Here is a 24,281-nt window from a genome sequence, read left to right on the forward strand (position 1 = left end):
GGTCACCGGTGACCCCCATGACAGTCAACGTGTTAATGATGGAGGGGAGGAAAGGGGTGTAATTTAATTTTGTTTTTATTTATCGGAAAAGTACTAAGTAATGCAATTTTAACCCTTTGACTACTATGGACGCACATATGTATCAGGTGAAAGTTGTTGGTACCGATTATGGACGACTAAATAGAGATCCCTTTAGCGAAATTTTCTAAAAAATAATAAGACATATACGGGAGTAAGTTTAGTATGTACCGCGTGTACAGGTAGTTTCGCAATGAGATATTTCGCGAACCAGTCGTCGAGCCACATGGTACAATTCCCACGCATTTCTCTTAAGGAGATCGGCCTGTTCCTTTTGTTCTTTCACTCTTTCCCTTCCTTCTCGGCCGCGTCGCGGCTCTTTCTCCCCACCATCCTTTCTTTCTCCCTTTTTGTCCTTTTCGTTGTATTTGGCCTCGTCTCACCGTTCCTTCTCTCTCTCCCGGCGAAGGCCAAAGCGTAGCCGACGAAATTTTTCGCCAAGCCCTGGCCCACTAAAGAACGAAGGTTCCACGCTTCCCGGCTCGCTAACGTAGCGAATATTAACGAGTCCGTTCTCCAAACCTTCTACGACTCCTTTTTTGTCGCTACCGAAAACCTTTTTTTTTGCTCGTTACCGAACGATTTTCTTATTGATCGATCGCTTTCGTGGAAACGATTTTTCGAAAAAAGTGTACTTGCATACGGGGACACGGTCGAGTAGCGTCGCGCCTTTTGTAGCCGGTACCACTTTGGAAAAGAAATAAGAAGGAGAGTAAATGAGCACAGATGCCTCGACCCATTTTCATTTAGCGCTCGGTAGACAAAAATAAAAATAAAACCCATCCCCTCTCTTTCTCTTTCTCGTCTGCCTTTTAACGAAACTCGAATCGCGCGTGAGGTAACGCGAATAAAATCGCGTTAATTCATAACATGTATTAACGCTTCGACGGCTGAATATTTGATGCCGCTTTAAATTTCAAATTCGAAAAGAGATTACCAGGGGAATTGTGTTTCGGTATTTTACAATGTATCCCACCAACGTGATCAGTTTTCAAATTAAAATTAATATATTTTTCATTACTATATTCAAAGAAAAAAATTTTCATTTTGATGTAGATGTAACTACACAATTAACATTTTAATTAAAAATTTTAATATACAGACTTTATTAAATTTCTGCCTAATTAGCATTCTAATTGAAAATTAAGATAAAGAATTTGTTACATTTATTTTCTACTGCTTTGAATCATTTTAAAAAAGAAAGAATATTTGAATTTAAAATTTGTTAAATTTATTTTCTTTTACTTTGAAGAAACATTTTGCATAATTTAAAAAAAGAGAGAAGAATATTTGAATTTAGAAGGAAAGAGAAAATTGTTCGGGACAAACTTGCTTACCAATTGGTTCCTGGCTTTTGTGCCGAACGTAAACTAAATGTATGGGCCTGGGAGCATCTGGGTCATTTTGCTCTCCGCTCCCTTCTCTCGGGGCCCTGATCGTCCCTTTGTCTCGGGCCGAGTCCCTTCGGGTCCCTCCTTCTCCGGTTGGACCAACCGACAAAGGTCTCTCTCCTCGGCTTCGCTGTATACCTGTATACCGTGTGCAGCACGCCGATGCCGATACAGCCGTTGCTTTCTACAAGGTGTCTCGAAACCGACAGAAGAGAAAGTTGTAAAGATCTTCGACGAGAAGCGTTGCGGGAAACATCGACCAAGCTTGACGGATTATTTTCTTTCGTCTTAGATTGGATTTCGTTTCGCAGTTTCTAATTACCGAGTATGTCTGAACGGTTCGGAATCTTGGATAAAGAGAAAGATCCCATTTTAATAGAGAGGATGTGTAATATGGTCTCCTGATTTTATATTCCTTTCTCAAATTAGATTCATAATTTAAACTGCTTTAAAGTTTGGGTGAAATGTAGATGATCTAATTAGATTACCATTGATGTAACTAGGATTTTTTTCTGAGATGAATCAGGTCCCCTAGAAATTTAAGAATTTTACAATTCTGAAAATCTAAAATTTAGAAGTTTTTGAATTTTTACATTTTGGAATTTTTAAATTTTAGAATCTTATAATTATAAAATTATGAGGGGCCCGCTCCAGTCTTACCTTGCCCCTTATCTAGTTACGTCAGTGTAGATTATCTATGATAAAAGGTGAAAGTAAAAGAAAAAAAAACTTATTTGAATTTCAGAGCCTGATGCCTTTATTATAATATGAAAATTACCAAGAGGAGCCCATAATACCACATTTATAGGTTTGTGTTTCGATTAACCAGGTTTACTGTTAGGTAACGCATTTTTTCCGCTGAAATATTATGTTATTTGACAAAAATGAAAGTATACCGGGTATTTCTGCGCTGATGTCGGCAAAGTTAGAACGCAGCCCGTTATACGAGACACCGCTGGCTTCCGGTTACCTTCTGCATTCCTAGGTGACGAAGCGCGTGCATATTCCTACCAACGACACGCTTCTAAACAGCAAGGCCGGGGATACTTGAGAATCACTATTATAATGCAATCGCGGCGTTAATTCATTTCTGCGGATGACTTAATTATACCGTTAGCGCATCTTCATCGTCCTTATCATCTGGTGTTAAGGTTCAATCAACCTACCATTGAGGTTGATGATCGCGATCGAATCAGGTTTTCCTAGGGAAAGCAGAAGTTCTAAAAATCTTAATTTCAACGATATTGATATTAAAATTAATTTAGAAACAGAATAATATAATTTTTATTTAATAAATATTATAAAATTTAGTATATGTATAATCAATTCAAATATGAAATTCAACGAATATTGAAATAATCCTTTGCCACATTCATGATAATTTCATGGTGCAAAAATGTACCCTTTTTATTTACATCCGATAATGACTCGTAGATGTGCGAATCGGTCGTTAGTAAGAAACACACGACGTGCTAATTATTAAAATAACACAGAATCGAATTATACGGCGAAGGTATGATAGAAACGTGAGAAACGCATACCCGCGTCTCTCTCAATGCAAGTATCTGACGATAACCGTGTATCGGGTACGATAGGACTATTTTAGCGCGATGTTGGATGAAATTACAGTTAATTATAAAATTGACGTGATCATCGTGATTAACTTCTCCCATTGGTAATTATCAACTTGTATTTTCATAATACCGTCTAGGTACGAAGTATAATTAACCTTTGAAACGCGTCGTGGGTGCGCATCAATGTAGATTATCGCCATAACCGTGACCCATAAATTACCATAGATTTTTCTACCATAATTTATCCGTTAATTTCCAAAAGACTCCGCCGCATCAATTAAATTAAAGTAAAACCTTCCACGTTAGAGTAATAATAAAATTAGGCACGTTAGAGTAATAAACAAACATAGAATGTAGGTTGTTCGATATTGTTCTACAACAGTAGGTCTTTCACTCGGCGACCTGTCCCTAGACACACCTTGGTGTCAGGAGTCATCGTGCGTATTTATAGAACGTGACTGGTGATTCTAGTGTCATTTGTCGGTAATAAGTTACTGTAATGACACCATTGTACGTAACGACCGTTGCACCTGCATTTTCACGGCCTTATAAACCGACAAGATTTTCATTGGCTTTCTTCTACCATTTGCGCAATACATTCCTCGGTAATTGTATTCAGAATATCGAATAAATCGTACGGTAACGAGGTACAGTAAGCGTTCGATAATTCCCCGCATTTCGGATTCTAGAGTTGAACAGGAAATTATCGAGCGTCACTGGCATAAGTGTTTTCTTCATAGTTCATTCGTTTCTCTGGTGCTATTTATTTTTTTTTTTACATGTAATCATATAACGAGGAATTAACGAGCGTTTACTGTATTCGGTTTCGATTTATCCGAAGATCATCGTCGAGATGTTATAGATTGATAAATTAAAATATGACGTAACGGCTGATCGATCATGCTTATCGTTCTCGGAATTACACGTTTCTGTTCATTAGTCACCTATAATTTTCATTATGTACTCGACGCGTTCTACGTAACGATGGCGCCTATTGCATTCGCTTATTTATTCGACTATCTCGTATAATTGTTTCTCATGATTACACAAAGACGGTGTTACGGGTTGTTAAGGTGTTCGCCACAGTGGATACAATTAAAGTCTCGATCATAGAACGTGTGTTTTAGAATCTTTTACAAAAGGGAAATATAGTTTACGTCAGTGTTTCTCAACGCTTTTCTCGACGCGCAAAGACGATTTATTTACAAAGCGATGCATTGCATAACGTTAAAATCAGAGATACGTGACTTTCGTTTGCTGCGTCTTTTATCAGAGCAGCCGCGACTGACAAAACGCACGTACACGAAATGGACGTAAATAAGTTCGACAACCTGGTCCTCGTCCAATGGCAATGAATATTGAAAAACACTTGCGACCCGCTGAAAAGACGGATCGTAGCGAAAGGGTTAAACAGATAAGTAGCAGCGGTGAGCGTGTCATTCGGTCAACGATCTCGTAAGGCGGGTACGTGGCACGAGTGGGAGATCGGGCAAAAAGGCAAGCGACGTAAGAAAAACTCGGTCAAATGGATCGAGAGTATCGCCTACTTGGTGTGTTTTCTTTTTACCGTCCTCCTTCTTTCACCCCCTTCGATGTGTCTCGTTTTAACCGCGCTGAATTTCCATTATTTCCCTTCGTTCACGTTTATCTAATCTGTATTAAAAATCTTGCTCTGCAGCCACAGAAATTGAAAATTAATTTCCGATGTCGTGTATCCTTGATTATCAAATTTTCAAATGTTAATTAGTCATTTTACGACCATCGCTAGCCTTCGAGGTATTTAGATCTATGAATAACGCGATTATTCTTCTTGGTCGATGATCGAGACCCGTGTAAAGGTGGTTCTTGGAAAAAAAAAAAAGAAAAGGAAAAGGAGGTCGGGTTGAACGATCGCGAACTTATTCGCTTGGCAAACGTAGCAGAGGGCATAATGAACCGATCTGCTTGTTGACAAACATTCTGTTTACAAATAGCTCGTTTGCTGCTCGACGACCAAAATAATTGTTCAAACGTCGTTCTCAATGCCAGGGGTTATTAAGTTACGAGGCTTCGCCTTCGGAACTCTTCGATTTATAGATCAGTCATTCATTATACGCAGTTAACCCTGGAAACGTCGAGTCTCGTACCGACAATTCGTTTCTAATGTCTTCTTTTTAAATAACATATCTTTATTAACACTAGATTACCGGAGCGAGTCAATTTGACTCATTTACCAAATAATTTCATAATCAAGTGTTTTTAGCACCTTAAGCCGAATGTACGTGCACTGAATTTCGCGGTACAGTCGAGCTATGTCGCGAGAAAGTTTATATATCCCGGACAGTCCGAGGTGAACGAACCTGTGCCGCTCGTTCCGAACGCAGAAGCAATTTATAATCGATGAACGGGCAATTAGCGCGACACAATTACCAAGAGAGAAAAAAAAAATAGAAGCAACAGATGATTCTTTGTCGTGTTACACCGCTGCCCTTTGCAGTAAAAGGGTCAACCTCGTTGCGGTTTCAGAGAGAGAGAGAGGGAGGAAACTGACGTAGGTAAATTGCATAACATTATTAATTGCAATTAACGTTGCGTTACATGTTCACGCAATGGCAAGCTGATTACCAGCCAGAGATCGTGTTCGCCATCTACACGCAACACGATTTCGATGCACTTGGCCATTTTTAGCGAAGTCCTCGACTTTTCTCGTTATCAGTTTCGAAGAAAAGTAAATTTCGTATATTTAGAGCTAAATATAATAATCAATAGGGGCGTGAGGGATTTTGAAAATATCGATTCAAATTGCGAGTCCGAGTACCAGAAATTTTCTAGCTCTCACTCATCTCTAATAATTAAACTTTTACGAGATGAAAATATATGGAAATTTCACGTTTGAAATTATGAATTAAAAGTCCTGTCACGGAGGAATTAATTTGTGGGTTGAAGATTGAAGCAGGTTCGTAGCCATCGCTGTTTACCATTGCAAACATTCAGTGCATAGGCATGAAGCGTAATGGATATAGTACAACGCGGAGCGTACTATGAGTGGCCACTAAATGGAAACGTGAATGAAGCTCGTTGGAACTGTATTCCCCCAGCGATTCTAAGCACGAATAAGGAAACGCGCTGATTACGTGGACGGAAAAGGAAGAAGAAGAAGGTGGTATTATGTGACGTTTACGTGCGTAGTACGTCTTATCCTAATCTGCCAAACCGGCAACCGACGATCCGATAACATCTCGCCTCTCGTGTTGTGTATTCGTAACGTGTACCGTGTATTCGCACTGCACCAACCATGAATGAAACACTTTCGAGCCGAAGAATAAATTCATACATTTTTCTCTTTCATTTTTCTAACTCGATATGAATATTTTCATACGTTGCCCGTTAACCCTGAGAACTTGGTCTTTACGGGGTTAAAATAATGCGATCACACTGTAAATACAGTGGTACCTCGGTATAGGACTTTAATCCGTTCCTGATGTTTGGACATCAACTGTGAATATAATTGATTATTATTTAAAAATGACGCAAAATTCACAGAAAAAATTCATGTCGTATACCGAGGAAAATTTGTCACGTCCAAACAGGACGTATTCCGAAGTATTAAAAATTGACCATCGGTTCAGTAAGATTATTAATTACTATATTCTTGCATCGAGTCATCGGTTGATTCAGTCATTTACGGTTGCTGTCGGCCGGTATCGCATTTTCAAACCAGCTTTCTCTCGGATCAGGTTTGAACCCGAGAATGGAAGGAACATTCTCACGATGACGTACGTGGTTGTATCGATTTTTTAGTTCGATCAGAATCGAATATCCTTAGCTTTCCCTCGATCGTGTGAAAATGTTCAATCGATTGATTCCTTTAATTAGGGCAAGCTAGTTAGGGTAATTAAATGGCTAAATATAATATTGTAAATATGAACGATAATAAATGCAAATGTCATTTGCATCTGTTTGGTTGAAAGTGTCTCATATAAAATACCGGGAATCGCGATTGGAAAATCCAGTTTCACGCTGCGGGATAATTTCCAATTACGCGTCTCGATTCGACGCGGTGCTTAAAAGACGATAAAATTGGATTATAATCTACGGCATTGGTGGCGCGATAAATGATCCCCCTTCGACTCTGATTGTACAGTCAGTCACCCTTGTTTATTGCCGCTCGTGTCGGCGACCAGTCGTACAGAGTCCACGGCAGTAACATCAACAGTAGTTACCGTGGCGAAAATAGGGTCAAGTACAAGTTTTACGAGCCATCCGTGCCGGCAAGATTGTTTTCTACCGTACGTCGTTCACGGCGCCATTAAAACAACGCTCTGAATAGAGGAATACTGAAAATCAATTTGATCCCTTTTGTAACAGGACGAAAAAATAAAAGGAAACGAACGCGGTACAGTTCAGTTCTGATTAAAAGATCAGTTAACCGAATCGTCGTTCGACGCTCGATACTCGATCCGATATCAATTTCGATGGAAAAATTTTTCCAATTTTTTTCGTGCCTCCGTAGATATTAGATTCTATCGAATGTTTGTAATAAAGGTTCGTTTTATTTTCGCAATAACTTTTACCGATAGAAAGTTGATCGAGCAATGATTGGAAAAGAAAATAATAACGATTCGTATTACTGTAATGGAAAAAATTAAATTTATTACCGGACAGATAGAAATCAGTGGATAGATTCATTCAGTTGTTTAATCGCTTGATACGTAACTGGATATTCTCATGAATGAGGGCAGGGTTATCTCCTATTAACGTTCCAATAACCGACTTTTGTTGTTTTCTAGTCAATGGAAAAATGATTGACCTCTAGCGCGATTAATATCTTCGTCCATTCATGCGAACGTTCTTGAACAGCTCTTGAATAAACTCTCTTGGATACCGCAATTGAATCACCCATTAATAATGATTTAATTAATTTATATTACACACAGATGATAGTTCATTCAATTTCATTTATTAATCAATTAAAACAAATAAAAACATTTAACATTAATAAAATGTTGCGTATACAAATTAATTCGGTACTTTTTTATAAAAAATTTATTAAAAATCCTCGTCCTAGGATTAATTACTAGCGATAAAGTAAGCCGAATTAATTCGTATACCTAATAATTCTGTGAAGCTCGAAAAAACGTATCCGCCCGCGATATCGCGTGAACGTTTCGTCACAGTTCGTTCGGCGAGATCACTGTACCGTGAAACGCGTGCGCGACAGAAAAATTTGTCCGCCGACATATTTCCTCCGGCCGGTGTGTTTCACATGCGTTTTTCACGTAGACGATCGGTTGACCGCAGCGTGTCTGCGTCTAGTCGGTTCTCGGGTGTCCGGAACGTTAGCAGCAGTCGCGATGGGAGCGCACGGTGTCGGTGCAGGCGTTGCGTTTCACAAAGACCGCGAGAAAATGTAGAAATATTTCGCGGTTCGTACAGAACGCTGGTGGCATGCGCACACTGGTCATAGGTCGTGACTGAAGAGAGGATTATTATAAGAGAACGGCGGGAGGGTTAAGTTGTAGGGTGTAGGTGGAGGAGGAGGTGGTGGTCGACGGCGCGAAGCGTCGAGACGCGGGCCGGGAAAAGCGAGCACGCTAGCGGCGCGTCGACCAGAATAAAGCGTAGAAGACCGGCTCGATGCGATTGGGTGGCGTGTGTATACGGTTTCAGATCGACGGATAGACGAATGAGAAAGGACGGACTGACAAACGGATAAACGGACGGACCGACTGGCGGGAGTACAGACGCCACATAGCCAGACAGTGAGTGCCGTGCTATTTTCAGGCTGCAGTCGTCTACCACGTTGCCAACCTAACCTTACTTAATCCCAACCTCAACCTTACCGGCCAACTGAACTTCCTCTCTCCTTCCAACTGACCGCTCTCCTTTCTATACTCGTTTCTCTCTCTCTCTCTCTCCCCTTGTTCCACCGCATCATCCACTCCCTTCCTTCTTTTTTCTTCTTTTCCACTTCAGACCGCTTAATGTGTTGCATGGCCTCCACCGTATTCACTGTTATTCTTATCCGTCCCTCGGATACTGCTTTTCGCACCACTTTGGAAATTTTTCTTACCCTCGTCTGTCGAATTTCTATTTTTTTCGAGGTATCATCCATAGTAATGGACTTGTACCTTCTTGTTCGTTGCTCGTTGAAAATTACCATGATGATCACCGGCGAACCGCGACATTATCCCGTACCTCGTAACCGTAAATTGGGATGCATGAATATAAAAATAAATGGGATCGGCGTTAGCCTGGCAGAACTTTGCATAATTACGCTATTCCCGGAAGTCGCGTTCGATCGGTCCTTTGTACCGTCGAACAAAGCGGTTCAACGTAAATTGATATCGACTTGTTAAAATCAGAAATATTTGTTTCCGAACGAATCGTTTGTCTTATAAATTCAACGACATACCTCTGAATTCTTAAGCAATTATGACACTATGGGATAAAAAAGGAAAAATGTTGAAATTGATCGTAAAGTATCGTGGCAGCGTGTTAGGAGGGCTCGCGTCGTTAACCAGGGCAATATTTAGCACCGCAATTCGGTGGAATTTAATAGGCGCATTAGGGGGCTGGGAGCCGGGAAAAATGTGCTGCAAGCGTAGAGAAAGGGTAGATGAAAGAAGAAGCGGAGGAAGTTAAAATACCAAGGAGGCGTGCATGAACGAAACCGGTTGGACGGTCTGGTCGGGTTTGGTCTGGTCTGGTCTGTTCTGCGGCGCGATGGGGAGGGGAGGAAACCGCGTCGTCCGGTCGTGCTCGAGTTCAGATAACGAGGTTGCCCGGTGCAGTTTTGCAAAACTGGTTTTTCGTGTAAGATTTCTGGCCAATGGGCCACAGCGGTTCTCGCGTCTCTCTTACCACGGTATTTTTCTGCCGGAGGCTTGAAAGCCAGCCGGATCGGTCGGTCGTTTTCATTCCCGATCGAGACGAAGCGACCGCGACCAGAGTAGAAGAAGGAAAACGGTGCAGTCGTCTCGTCGGTTTCCTCTTATCGCTTTATATCTCGGTGGGTGCCGTTGCGGTTGCATTTGCGGCGTGCCTCGGCTTTTTATACGGCCTTGAGCGCGGCCGAACCGATCAGAACCAGGACGAGACTTGGTCCTGGACGAGATACCCAGCTGTCTCGATTTGCTATTACCTCTTATTTTTCCTGCAGCCCGATAACTCGATACCCGAACAGCTTCTCCGTCGTTTTATCGTGTGATTCAACCGTTCAGAGTATTAAATTGCAAGAAGTTAAGTTTTTCTATTATTTCTGCGTGTTATACGTTTCTACTGCGGTGATGGCGTTATTACGACTGTACTAAAGTGCTGTGGTAACGGTGTCTATTTACCTTCTTCGGCTAGGAAGTCTTATTTCTAGGGGTATGCAGGTATCCGAGAAATAAGATACCCGAAATTTCGAGGGCAGCATAGTCCGTTGCTCAACCAAGGTAAATGGGCTTTACAATTTTCTCTAGTCGAAAAGTCGTCAGTTCCATGAAGCTAGACGCAAATGGTAGGAATTGTATGATAAGGACACTCGGCGTGGAATGACCAAGAGAAAGAGTGCATTCTGTTCGTAAAAGGCGAGCCGGAGGCTAGCTGGGCGCGGCACACACGGTTTCTGCTCGCTACTTTTATGAATGAATGCAGTTCGAGTGGGTGTGCGTAGTTGTGACTGCGCCTCCGCGCTTCGAGCTGTGCCCCGCGCTTGTGTGCGTGTTCCCCTCGCGTATTTCTTCGTTGTACGACGCGCGTACACGGACAACCACGGACCGTGATGATGATGATGCCTGCCTGCTGGTGGACGGCATTTCTGTTGCCGCCCGCGTACTCGTGCCTGGCTGCGGACGCACCTGGCGCGTGTGTGCGTGAATCGGTTAGGCTAACCGCGTCAGACGATGACTTCATTCTACGTTTTTCCGGTCATATACTTTCCGACCAGATTCTACAATAGAACTACGCTTATTATTAACCCGTTAATTCCTGGGAATTAAAAATATTAATACGTTACTAAGATGAATAGGTAATAGAAAACGGAAATTCTGGTGGAGAATTTCCAGGATCCGCCGTCCGCGTGTTAACGGGTTAACAAGAAATTCAGATACATTATTACAAGAAAAATGAAATTTTTAAAAATATAAAAAACGGTACCTTTTGATAGAGCGGAACGAAAAGCCGATAAAGTATTCTTCCGTTAGTAGACGAAAAACTGGCAACACCTATCAACGTCCTTTGCAAACAAGATCTCTCGCGAATAAAAAGAATTCACCAGGCAACGTTTCTTATCTCTCGCGCAAAGAGAACACGACGTGTTCCAGACGAATTCCTTCGCGAATTCTTTAAGAGTACAAGTTTGAATCGACTCGCGAGACGAATCGCGCGAAACGTTTTACAGCTTCGCGGAGGGGGGAAAAAAAGCCGAAGAAGGAAACGGCGTGTGAAAAGTTCGAAACCCCTCGGAGAGAGGTGTGTTTTATTAAGCAATTCAACCGGTGAGCGTTTTCGAAGGAGGTAGGATCGCCGCCTTCGCGACGAGAGAACCACGATCGCATCCTGCTCGTCGTGGGCTTTAAACGAGCGCCGTAAATCAGCACGGGACAAGCTTAAAAGTCTTTTAACTCGGTGCCCGTGGACGTGTGGGCCCATCGCGGGATCGAGATCGCTTGATTTTTCGTTCCCTCGTTCGTTTACACCCACCGAACTACTCGCTCGGTGTAACTGTACCGACACACGCGTTCCTGGAAACGTTCGAGCCTGTCTTTCACCACAAATATAGCTGTGAACGGTCGTTGAAAAGGAAAAACAGCGGTGAAAAACGGGGGGAAAAAAAGGGGGAGAGGTCCACCGGTCCGAGGAAAACACGTTTTACCGTTTAACGTCCGCGCTAAATTTCACGGATTCCATGGATTCTTTGCTCTTGACGGTTTTCTTTGTCGAAACTGGCCACTTGTAATTTCTTGTGCAATCACGTTCGACTTTTGTCGTAGGCTGAAGAGAAATGTCTCTGCCTCCTTTTTGGAATTAAGTTATTTAGTAGAGGTGTGCGAGAACTCGAAAATTTCGGGTACTCGAATTTAATTAAAATTAATGATAAATTTGTTCTGAAGGATAAGTGATAATGAGAGAAACATAGAGGACCGAAAATGTGAAAAACGGATCGTGCAATAGCCAGGAGGAACACCCTAGTCGCTGGCCAATTAGCGCTTGAAGGATAAATAATGTATCGACGCGCGATTAGATCGCGTGTCGCGTTAATTGGACCGCTAATTAATCGAGGTCGATCACTTACGGGGAGAGTAGAACGACATCTGCACTCGACTCCCCCTTTAAACGCTTCTACTTACTCTTCGTTGTTTAAATATTTTTTTCAATTATTCTTAATTATCCAAAGTACATTTAAATGTATACAGGGCCGCTGCAGTGCCAGCAGCATGGTAGAATTATTGTTTCCTTTTTGTTCAACGAGACGGTTAATAATGCCTTCTTGCGGCAACACCTTCTTTCTTCTGCTTCCTATACAACGGATTGACTTTGCTCGTCTTCCCTTTCTTCTTATCCTTCTTCTGCTCGTCCGACCGTCTGCCACGCATCTTCCGGTAATTTGCGGAACTCGGGAATCCAAGGATTCCGTTCCAGACACTGTAAACCATAGCGCGTTGTTCCAAGGAAATTGCCTCGTTCTAACGTGAATTTCTTCGTCACCGACGCGAGCCATTGTTCATTCAACAATATTAATCTTTACCATTGTCACGGCGATATCGAACGCGTCATGAATTTATTACCATTCACCGTTACGATATTACCACTGAGCAATGAGAATCAGTTCCGTCGATTTCAATAACGCCGATCATCGATGACCCCCCAGGTATTTAACCTATTATGGCAGTTAAGATGCAAAGAGCAGACACACGCCTTAGGCACGGAATTCTTACGGGCAGGTAGAGGTTACATAGGCGAAGACTTTGGAATGTTAGGAGATAAGAAAATTTGATACAGAGGTTGGGAATTTTGTTGTGGGTCTAATAAGGCCTTTAACGTGACGAATGTTTCGGCGAGATACAATTTTCTTTTTTTCAAACTTTTATTTAATCAAATGAACTCGTAAATAAAAATAATGAAATTCAACCTGAATTTTAGATCAGTTCTGCTTTAGTTTTAATATAAAACAAAAAGTACTTGCAACTATTTGCAATATTTTTTAAAATTATATTCATCTTATTCAATATGTTAGAGTTTAAAAGGAAAATCAGAGTGCGAGTTGTAAGGTATAACCCGTTGTCGCTAAGCTCGCGTTCCACGTGGTATTATTTGTAGCCTTGGCAGCTTGGCATTTACGTTGACCCGTTCGTTCAATCATTCCCTTCCGAATGCTGCGCAGATGTAAACGCCGTGCCACGCCGCGAAGAATAGAGCGATGATCTAAGGAACATCGATATTGGAGCCAACTTCCGGGATTCCGATAGAGATACAATTGATAGTCAGTGGAAGCGTTACTTCTCTGGGCTCCTTTTGTTAGATAATCCGCGGGAACGTAGCGCGGGTAATCGGGCGCGAACCAAACGATCTTATCGTCGATACTGTTATAACCATCGTCACGATTAACCGACAGCCACGATCTGTCCGATAATTTTTATCAAAATGAAAGTACAACAATACGAAGTGTATGAAAAGGGAAAGAAAAAACGAGAAGCGAAAGGAAAGAAAGCAAAGCGGTAATCCGGTTTTTCCCTGGAGAGTTTTAAAATCTGTCGGCATAAAGTCCTCGTCGACGGCTCATCTCATCAAGATATCGAGTCAAAGGGGATCTTCATCTAGATGTTTGAAGCGACCTAACCTAAAGTTGCAGTCTGTCGAGCGTCTCCCATCCCCGCCTCACACTACCCTCGGTCCAGGCCCAATATTCAAAGTGTACTTTGCAACGACAGTTCCAAGCCGGTTACTCGACGCTTCCTCGCTAAAAGCAGCCTCTTTTCTCCCCTTGTCTCCTTTATATTCCTGTTTTCTCTGCTGCCGGCCATCGGTTCGTCGCGATCTTCTCTCCGCCCTTCGATAAAATAATGGGCGGAAGTGGTTCGCTGACAGCTTCCCTACCCCTTTCTCTCTCACTCTCTCTATCTGCCGTGATTTTCTTGCGCTCGCGTTTCAAAGGCATTTCAACTCTTGTCGTTTCACTTGTAAATCGCGTTTAATCGGATACCGTTATTGCCCGCAGAGGATCGTGATAAAGGAGGATATCCAGCAGGAACGCGTGTGGCGCAACTCGATCAATTTTATTCGAAGAAACAAAAAGTAATAATTGGATCGTGATCAAAATTAATATTTAACTTTCGTTGGAAAATTTAACAAATATTACTTGTTACTTGTTAAAATATCTAAGTTGAGTAGATTGGAATTAAAAAAAAAGAAAAATCTTTATTTTTTACGATTAAGATTTCTACGCTTGGTGGAAAACACGGTATCAAATGTACGAGCAAACCGCTGTCCAGCATACCGCAAGTCACAAGTCCTACGTATCGCGACAAACCACTTGCCCGGACGTGTGTTTACGCGGGATGCCATTACTTTCCGCGTATTAACCGCGAAAATTTTAACGGTTCTTGAGAAGCCATTTTAAAAGAAAAATATGATTCTTTTTTTTATGAAACAGGGAATCTATAATTTTGACCCATTTGGTAATTCTACTGTTAATATACCTATTGATTTTAACTTCAGTCAACTACCAACTGGTATCAGTTTTGAGTTGAATCACCATTTCAAGTGGAAGAGTTGATAATATTAATTCGAATTTTGTACGCAAGAATACGTTTGGCGCGCAGTTGAAGATCGATTAAAGTTCGACGCAATTATTCATTTCCCCGTCGCGATAATTCTTTTTCTGCGTCTTTAGTAACGCGCTTTGTACCCAAAGGGTTGCGGGTAATTTATGCGCTGGCGAAGTGCAATAGCTTTCGCATCGTTGCATCCAGGACCTTTCGATGCGAGCCGGGGTAAAACATATTTCGAGCAACAGGTTCTTACGATAACTTTCGCTAAGTTTCAAGATAAATCCCCCCCCCTCCCGCGGCAATTAACACTCTCGTGTACTCGCCAAATTTCATTTCCATTCGTCCCAATGTTTTCCGCGCGCGAAACTTTAAGCGCGGTGGGGAAAGCGTTAACGAGATTTGATTTTTGAGCGCGTTCTGCATCTTTGATGGCCGGAGCTAATCCAGCGCAAATACGAGCTTAAGCGTCGATTCGATTTCACGGTTCGATATCGTGTTTGCATATCCGCCTGTTTTTATTGTGCTTGCCGGGTTGGCAAACTGCTGTATCCGATCGAGATACCGTGTAATTGAGTGGTAGGAAATTTGTTTTCCATTTAACGCTGCGGAAAGCGCGCGATCGGGATTATTGTAAAAAAATTGGAAAAATTGAAAAGCTCGAGGCAGCGGGGGGGGGAGTAGGCGTGACTTGGGGGCCGAGGGAAAACGGTCGATAACGCGTCGCGGGACGAGTCGGGATCGCTGAAAGAAATTACAAACTATTATCGGGATCGTTTCATTGAGAAAAATTAGTCTGTATTGGGAATTACGGGAGGTAGAGTCAGGGAGAGCCACGCGAAAGAGGCGAACGGTGTAGATAGGTGGGTGGAGAAGGGTTGGAGAGAGGGAGCGAGGACAACGTAGCTGCGTAACATTGTAGCGTATACATATAGTGGAGAGCGGATCGAAGGATCTCGAGGAAGGCATCGTCGGCCCCGAAAGCCCGTTGGCTGTCGTAGGAAGCGTAGAGCGAGCATACCAGCCAGTCTGGCCGGCTGGCTGGCTGGCCAGCCGGTCGATCAATATTGCCATGGCTACGACGTGCAACGTGGAGGAGAAAGAAGAGGAGGCGGAGTAGGTGGCGGCTGGCTGGCCGGCTGGCTGGCTGGCTGGCTGGCTACAGAGAATGGTGGAGGGGTGGTTGCTCATATTCCGGTTACACACGAGAGGGTTGAGAACCAGATCTGATTCCGGGGCGAGAGCAGAGGGGCGAGAATGTACGGAGGTTACAACGTAGTAGTAGAGAAATACGTACTGCTACGTCACGAGACCTACACCTTGCCCCACCGAGCCAGCCGCCAGCCACCACCGACGCGTTCTACTCGAGCGATTCATGACGACGTAGAAACTGCCGCTTCTCTCGCCCGCCCGCCCGCTCGCCCGCCCGCCTGCCCGCCTGCCCGCCGCGAAGAAACGCTGACACGACCGGCCCTTCTGCCATCCTCGAAACTCGATCACGCTCGTGACTAATTCTGCCACGTTTCTTTACAACGCGTGCGTACCGGTAGATACGCTCGTCTTGACCTCCCAGTAACGCGCTACTCGTATTACTAAAATATTTTCTTTTTTACTGCTACATTGTATTTCTTCCGCGTGTTTCATAAAACCAACAAACTATGTATCGTAGTTCGTTAAATATTATTTATCGCAACAATCTGCTTGCGGTGTAAGAGGATCGCCGTGGGTTTACTGCAGCTTTCTACTGTTAAGAAAAGCCGGGCAAGCGGCATAGTATCGAGTTGCACGCGCGCACCTCGCGATTTGTCAGCCTGATATTTCGCTACTTTGTGGGGAATAAAATCCTGTCTCTCTTCGTACCACGTTTCTGTTTCATAATGGAAACGAATAGCCCAGTTGCAATTTACAGTGACGAATAAGCACACCGAGGTATTTCCTTTCTCTTTATTATAACATAAATTATAAAAACTTATCTAAATGTACGAAGTTTAAGGGGAAAGAAAAAGTAGGTACGAGGTTGAACTCGGGCCACCCAACAATGTGGTAAATCGACCTGTCAGCCTGATAATATCGATCGTTACATTGTTTCCCCTGTACTCATCATTTTTTCATCGGTCATTTGTTCGCGATGATAGATGCGATCGTGCCTCGGGCTCATATTGCAACAATGCTCGAAGGAGGAGACTTTGTGGCAAACGCGTGGGCGTGTAAGAAATTTCCTTTGCTTCTTGTGATGTATGCACCTTAAGATGCACGTAAGTGATTGCGGAATTGTTTTGTATCCAAAAAAGAACATCAGGATATTCGTAGGTGTTTAAAATCTTCATATTACAAAGTAGCAATGTGTATACAGGGTATTTTATTTTCATAATTAATTTAACAACAGACATAGTTTTGGTTCAGTAAACTTTCTAGCTACGGGGGAGTTCAACTTCCTTAGCTGCAAGGTTGGCCGATCTGCGAAGGTAGAACGTGCTGCATTGTGGACTGTAGAAAGCATGTAGGCTGTACGACCGAATCGATAAGAGAAAAATCGATTGATTGTGTAGCTAACGTGCAACGCGCGCTGTCCGAGAACGATCGATTCCACTTATCTTGCAACCCACGCGAATATCCTGTATACGTATTTTGTTTCCGTTTGCTACCTTTGCAAACTTGTTCGCTTATGATTTAAATATATTTATCTACTTCAAGCGGGCTCCGTCATTTTAGAGTTAAAAAAGTCGCCAGACAGAAGGTTAATCACCGCACAGTAGTATCATAGTATTTCTGTTTTCATTGGCGTTCGTTCCAGCGGCGGCTAGTAACCTAGTGACTTTTACATAACCTGAAAAGCGCGCGTCTCGTGTCATAATTCACGCGCACGTGAACGCAGCCAACTCGAGTGCAACGTACGCGGGCCGTGTCGTTCTCAAGGCTGAACGAGGTAAATATTATTTGAAACAATTTCATTTAAGAAAAATTAAATAAATTCGAATAAACGCGTGTGTCGTAATAAATCGGAACAACGTGGCGCGTACGTAAACGCGTATCGTACGTCGACGTGTGTACTCGTGCGTGGCGTTGCTCCGGAGAATGAGTAGAAACGTAGGCACACTTGCATACACGTAAACGTGGCGTACGTGGTCGGTTGGACGAGGAGAGTGGCGGTGAGCATCGACGACACACGAGGGCCGCGAGTTCTTAACGTGCACGCAATTTAACTCGAGTCGGCTTGACTCGATACGCGCGCCAAGCACTTTCTCGTTAATGAAAACTTTACTCCGGTTGCCCTATCTCGCTCTCTCTCTGCCCTCTGTGTTCCTCGTGTGGCTGGCCTCGTACACGCTCCCTTCTCCTGGCGCGCGTGAAACCTACGCCCATTCTGTTTGACGTTTTAATTGGATCGCCGTGTTTTTTTAATTGGCCTATCGGGATTAACGTCTGATTCGTTGCTGAATTCTTTTGTTTACTTCGATCATTAACACGGTCAGCGTATAAGTTCGTCCTTCGTCTTATAAGGTATGGAAAATGATAAAATTTAGTAAATATATTTTTAAACAAAAGAACAATGTAAAATAATATGAGATCCGAAATTAAGTTAAAATTGGGGTTCTCTCCATGGTCCGCCGTCTTTGAGAATTTTATCTACCCGTACAATAGTGTAGTATTTCGCCACGTGTTGCACCCTCGGTAGAGCCGGCCCTGATATATTGTAAAAATTAATTTTTTCTGTATTTAGAAACAAAGGTAACCGAATGAATAGACTGAATCGTGCCAAGGTTAATACGCGTATTAAAGATGGTACCCCATGACGGTTATATGTTCATGGAAAAAACCCGAGGTGGTCAGCCTTGGGGTTAAAAAACAAATCAATCAATAATTATAAGCGTGTCGGTGCGAAGGTTGCGATCGCAATTTAGCGTAGGTCATGTCCGTGGAGGATTTCCTGTAAACACAATTACAGTGTTCCAAGATTGTATTCTGCCCCGGACACGCTATAATATAGCATTCGATATACTATATTTTCGGATGGCTACTACGACGGATAATTGTTGGAGTCGGTAGTGGTTGGAAGCTGAAAGTTCGTTGTAACGAGTCACGGACACGTGACAATGCGTAAACCAGCCAGGACGGAAAAAAGAGGCCGACGAAGGAGCATAATAAAGTGCAAGGAGAAAAAGATGGAAGGCGAAAGAGTGAGGGAACGATCCAAGGGGAGCGCAGACTACCGGATGTGACGTACTCGGCCGTCTAAACATAGATACACGCTACGCAACTCTGCCGCCTCTTCATCGTTGCTTGTAACGCCTGCTTGCTTGCTCTGCTCGATTCCGCTCGACTCCGCTCGCTTTCCTCCCTTTCCCACTTCTTGCCCCTCTACTCAAGGCTACTACTACTGTCATCAGAAAAGCAAGCCAGTATGAAAGAAACTCACCGTGCTTTTTCCATACTACACATGGTAGTGAAATATGAATCTTTTGAAAATTTCGACATTTTCGAAAGTAGTGCAAATTCGATAGCGTTAGGACCGAGAGGTGGTCAAGACTTGTTCGTTACGTTATATCCTGTAACGATTACGCGGACGGTGAGTAACGGCGGTGTTCTCGTAGAAGAAAAATGCGAGCAGAGGGGAAAAAGAAGTACTCGTACCGGTTGCAAAAGAACCGAGGCGGCAGCTTAGATAAAGCCGCGGCGCAAACGTAACTTCTGATTCATTCACAGAACGCGCTTACGTAACTCAGCCGCTACAATGAATTACGTCTGCAGTATGTTATCGCTGAACGCCAGCGATCGTAAATCAGTGTTGCACCATCGTTCGGATCCTTTAAATCCGTTACACAAGAAAAGCATCCCCGCGTACGCGCGTCTTAGAAAAGGAGAGCACAGTCGGACGGTCAAGAATATTTTTCACGATTACTTGAAAACTACAGTTGCGTGCTCGATAATTCCCCGTAAAACAGGGAATTAGCGAAAGGGATAATTCAGAACAGGAGGTACGCGGGGGAGGTTTATCGCGAGGAGCCGAAGGTTATTGACATTTTCCAGCCTGGTAATGGGACGTGCTCGAGTTGTAGCAACGATGAGCAGAAGAATGCTTTTCGCAGAGTGCGTATACGTGCCTTCTACGTGGAAGGGTGCGAGCGAAACGAATAAAGGCATTTGTCACATGTGCCCTTAAGACTGGCTGGACTTCTCCCCTGGAGGGCAGTAATGCCGTACAATGGGAGCCCTTCGGCTGAATAGCTCGATGGATCGTCCGGCGAAATGTGGAGCTCCCTCTTTTCTCGTTCCTGGACACACGATGCGTTTCGTGCTTCCCACTGGATTTTCTCGGAATACCTCGGCTTACCCTAACGCCGTACGATGAAACATTCATGAATCACTCGTTCGGAAGGATTACCGTCATCGCAGAAAATTATAGCGCCTATACGCTGGCGATCGACTCGACAATGACGCATTCGAAGGGTTAGAAAAAGAGAAATGGAAAAAAAGAAATAAGAAATATACTCGGTAGGAAAGGGTCAATTATAAGGCGTGTAGAGTGGCACGAGGTCGAGTAGAGTATTTAGCCGGAAGTGAACTTGATCCCCATCGAGAGGGCAAAGTTCGCGGATAGGAAGAAGGAGGAGATTGTTTGGAAGGTTTTAAGGCCCTCCACTCGGTAGGAAAATAACGGGTAGGAAGTGCAGGCGACAAGGAGCGCGGAGGTCCTTACGGTAGGGAATTCTGCAACAGCCTCCGCCTACAGGAACCTCAGACGGGAGCATCGATCTGGGCGTCGGCCTCAAGACAACCCCTCTAGCCCCTTTCCACCCTCCTTCCTTCCTTCGTTGCTCTCTTTCTCTCCATCCCTCCAACCCTCTCCACCCCACCTCTACCGCTGTCCTCTCCGGATGGAAGCTCCGCTCGCACCCCTTTTTACCTTTTATTCCGCCGCGGAAACTTGCACCAAAGTGGACCAATTGTCCCGTTATTGTTTTATTCCGCTTTTCCCCCCTTTCAAGTATTTACAGTACGCCGAGGATCGCGTTATTATTGTTTTTCTTCCCATCCCCCCATCGTCCCACCGAATCTTGGCTTTCTTTTGAGCCACCCTTTGATGACCGAACGCTTGTGACTCTCCTCTTTGAAATATCGCCGCGTTAGGCTGAGTTTCTGAATTTTTCACGTTAAATTATTTAAACATCTTCACTTTGTCGCGAGGAAAAATTGAGTACAAAGCAATTCCGGCGTCTCTGCGATGCCTTGACATTGCATCTGCACCGACGTCGGCGCAATCAAGAACTCATCTCCTCTAGGAAGGACAGTCTCCGCGGCATTGTGCGCTCGTCATTTGGAAACTTGTCATCAGCTTTCAACTTGGCGGAACTACGACCCGTGACTTCTAACTCCGCTCCTTCCTCTGTTATCCATCTCCTTCTTGCATCTCCGTCTCTCCGTTTTCTTTTTCGGCTAATTGCCACCGCGATCGAGTGTACTTGAGAGCTACTTTCGGAAGGGTGAATGATTTTTAAGCGTTTTTGCATATCTTAGGAGACGAGAACGTTTCGTTGCTTTCTATTTCGTAGCTCACCTTTTTCTCACCTTGTTTTCTTTCGTTCCACGGTTAGTTCTGCTGCTCGGAGAAAGCTTAACAGGAATGTATTCATAAACGTGCTCCAAATTCAGCGATACCCCGATGAATTTCAAAGATTCTTCCGAGAAATCAATTAAAGTTGCACGGTAGAGACGGAAATAAAGTAATTCGTGATCGGAGAAATCAGTGTAGTCGATCGAGATCCACGATTGTCGTATTTTCTCGGGGGAGGGGGGGACACGAAGCCGATAAAACTGGCAAAGAAACGGCGAACGTAGTCACGTCTCGGGCCATCATCAGCCGTAGCTTCTCACGTAGCGCGTCGAGGAACGTGCCCTTCGGCGCCTCTATAGGAGGGCTAAAAAAGGACACGCGGGATAGAGAAATTCGGTGGATCTGCCCTGGGCGAAAACGAGCCCGGGGTATATTAGTAAGACGGTATTACGTGTATATCTGTATACACCTGAAATCTCGATTTATATTTCTCCTAGGTCGTTTCGGTCTCTTTGAAAGATTACGCGTCATCTTTGAGACATCCGTCGTGACTCGCATATCGAACTTGTACAGATGTTTCACCGGTAAACAATGATTCATTCGCTATCGCTGTTGCTTTTTAAAAGAATTCTAGAAACCGAAGGAAACCTTGAGTCATTTAGCAATCTAGTCCATTATAAAGAGTTTATAATTTCATTATAAATTATTGACTTCTCTTATTGATCTCGAGGAATTATGGGTAGAAACCAATATGGCGTCAAACTAACCTCAAAAATAACTTTTAAACGGATGAATATCTAAAGTTAAAACTTGTATTCTTGAATTTATCTCGTCAAATACTATTAGATGATATAAGAAGGACAATAATTATTCTGTGCGCCCCAAAATAAAGTTCATCCGAGGTAATAAATGTAATGCTATTGGCGAGAGTCATTCCCTTCAGCATCTTCGACGACGTTTCTTTCAGCGCTCATAAATTCCATTCCGCCGCAAGCAAAGTTTATTTCCCGTCATTTCGAAGGAGCCGCGCGATTTCTCCGCGTCTCGGCTACCTTTCGGTTGCCATCTATCGAACTCATCTTCGATCTTGGTGGAATTTCCTACCGGTCCGCGTCCGGTTCCGTCCTTAGAAGAGGTACGAGGACGATCGTGTAACCAGCCGGATGGCATACTTACTGGCCGCGTCTAACGACGCACACAGAGTTCTATATCGACGCGGTCGAACGACCCTGGAGAGAACGTTCGTTTGCCTCTCTGCGTGGTCCGCGTCGTGGTCGTGGTCGTGGTCGTGGTCGTCGCAGTCAACTGCGGAGCCAGGTACGCGTACGTGGAATCGGAGTCTCCTGGAACCTCGTTAAGAATTGCGTAACGCGTGCTGCGGGTCAATTACCTTAGGCATAGATGCCGTTGCGGCGACGGTGCGCAATCGTTGCAAGCTGATCTCGTTACAACGCTTCGCCTTACGCAACGATCTGCGCTTTCGTAGTCGATGACGCGCCAGGTGCGTCGTACCGGTGACTTTTTCCTCTTAGCCACACAAGCGGTGCTTGATGTGTACCGTAGAATCTCCTACTTTTCTTCTCTAGCAAGTTCGCTCCTAATGGGGACTTCCGTGACAAGTCTAAGATTTGTTGCTACCAGGATAAATGAGAAACAAGGATTGCCAGATCCAACGATAGAAACGGTGTCGGTTGGTACCACTGGCTTCCTCTAAAACGTACCTCGGCATCGTCGGACAGCATCTTTGGACCGAGCGTGCCCTGATTCCGTGGACATTCCACAAGTAATCCACGGTTGAACGAAACTCGTGACGATCGAATGATATTCCGCTCCTAGAAATTCTATTTCATTAACGATCCACCGAGCGGTTTCTGAACCTATGGATAGAATACACAAGAATCTCCTCTGTCCTCTGTACCACTGTTTGCATAATTTCTCTACCCGTAGAATCTTGGAATGCATCGTGTTACGAGTTCCTGGAACTCTTTCATCTTCTACCTTAGAAAATTCCAATAGTTTTCAGCTTCAGAGATTTCTGAAATTTAGTTGTCGAAGCTTAGAGACTGCGCGTGTAAAAAATTTTTACATTTCAGAGAAATTTTCATTAGGGACGAGTCTCGGGTCGGGTCGGGTGGTACCTTGGAAAAAATTCCCAACCCGATCCGATTCGAGGCTCGGATACTCGCACGCCCCTGATTCTCACCGACTCTATGTTTCCGAGTAATGGACTTAAAGTCTAATCGTGGCGATTAGAAGGATAATACGATAAAAAATCGGCGTCGAGGCTTCTCGACGGTATTCATTGTCGTTTGTTGGAGATATTCTGGCGCCACGATGTCGCGATGACAATCTTTGCTGCGTCAGCATCGGGATTGCATTACGGAGCGGAGCGGCGACAGGATTCGTTAGCATTCGCGTTGTCGCTTTTACGAATAGCGCCGGTAGCTACCGGCGGGATCCTCTCTAGGTCGACCGATCGTGGGAAATTCGCCTTTTGTCTCCTCCACCTCCTCTATCCTTCGCCCCCTTTGCTTTCTTCGCCGTTAACGAGGCGACCTGATAAAAGCCTGCAACTCCGTATCAGTCGTTGTACCGACAATAAATCAAGTAGCATCGCACCACCTCGCCACGCCGTACAACACCCTTGTTAATGAGCTTAACACGCCGTGGATAGGCAGAGAAAGGCGGCGCCTTTCCTGATCATTTTATACACGAAAAAGAAACGTTGAGAACGAAAAGTGGTCAGTGCAAATTGGCCTTATTCGACACAGGAACATGGATCCGACAGATAAATTCACGCTTGGGGATTTTTGGACATGGGAAACTTGATTCTTTGGGATTTTGGGATTTTGTGACATGAAAAGTACCACTATATATTATATAATCATTTTTATTTATTATAAACGTATCTTCTTATTAAGTTTACAACATAAAAACATCCTTCTACGAATGT

General features: G+C 43.8%; 1 protein-coding gene and 1 long non-coding RNA gene across 3 annotated transcripts in view; both read left to right on the forward strand.

Annotated features, from left to right (window-relative positions):
* crp (transcription factor cropped) overlaps window positions 1-24,281 on the forward strand; it is a 72,473-nt gene that overhangs the window by 13,763 nt on the left and 34,429 nt on the right. The gene's annotated exons all lie outside the window — the stretch shown is intronic.
* The window catches only part of LOC117607731 (uncharacterized), a 37,079-nt gene continuing 14,065 nt past the window's right edge, over window positions 1,268-24,281 (forward strand). The window contains exon 1 of the long non-coding RNA XR_004582220.2: window positions 1,268-24,191. This is a non-coding gene — a long non-coding RNA (uncharacterized LOC117607731). The remainder of the gene's footprint in view (window positions 24,192-24,281) is intronic.

The sequence above is a fragment of the Osmia lignaria genome, chromosome 6 (assembly GCF_051020975.1).
Source record: "Osmia lignaria lignaria isolate PbOS001 chromosome 6, iyOsmLign1, whole genome shotgun sequence".
Classification (NCBI taxonomy): Eukaryota; Metazoa; Arthropoda; class Insecta; order Hymenoptera; family Megachilidae; genus Osmia; species Osmia lignaria.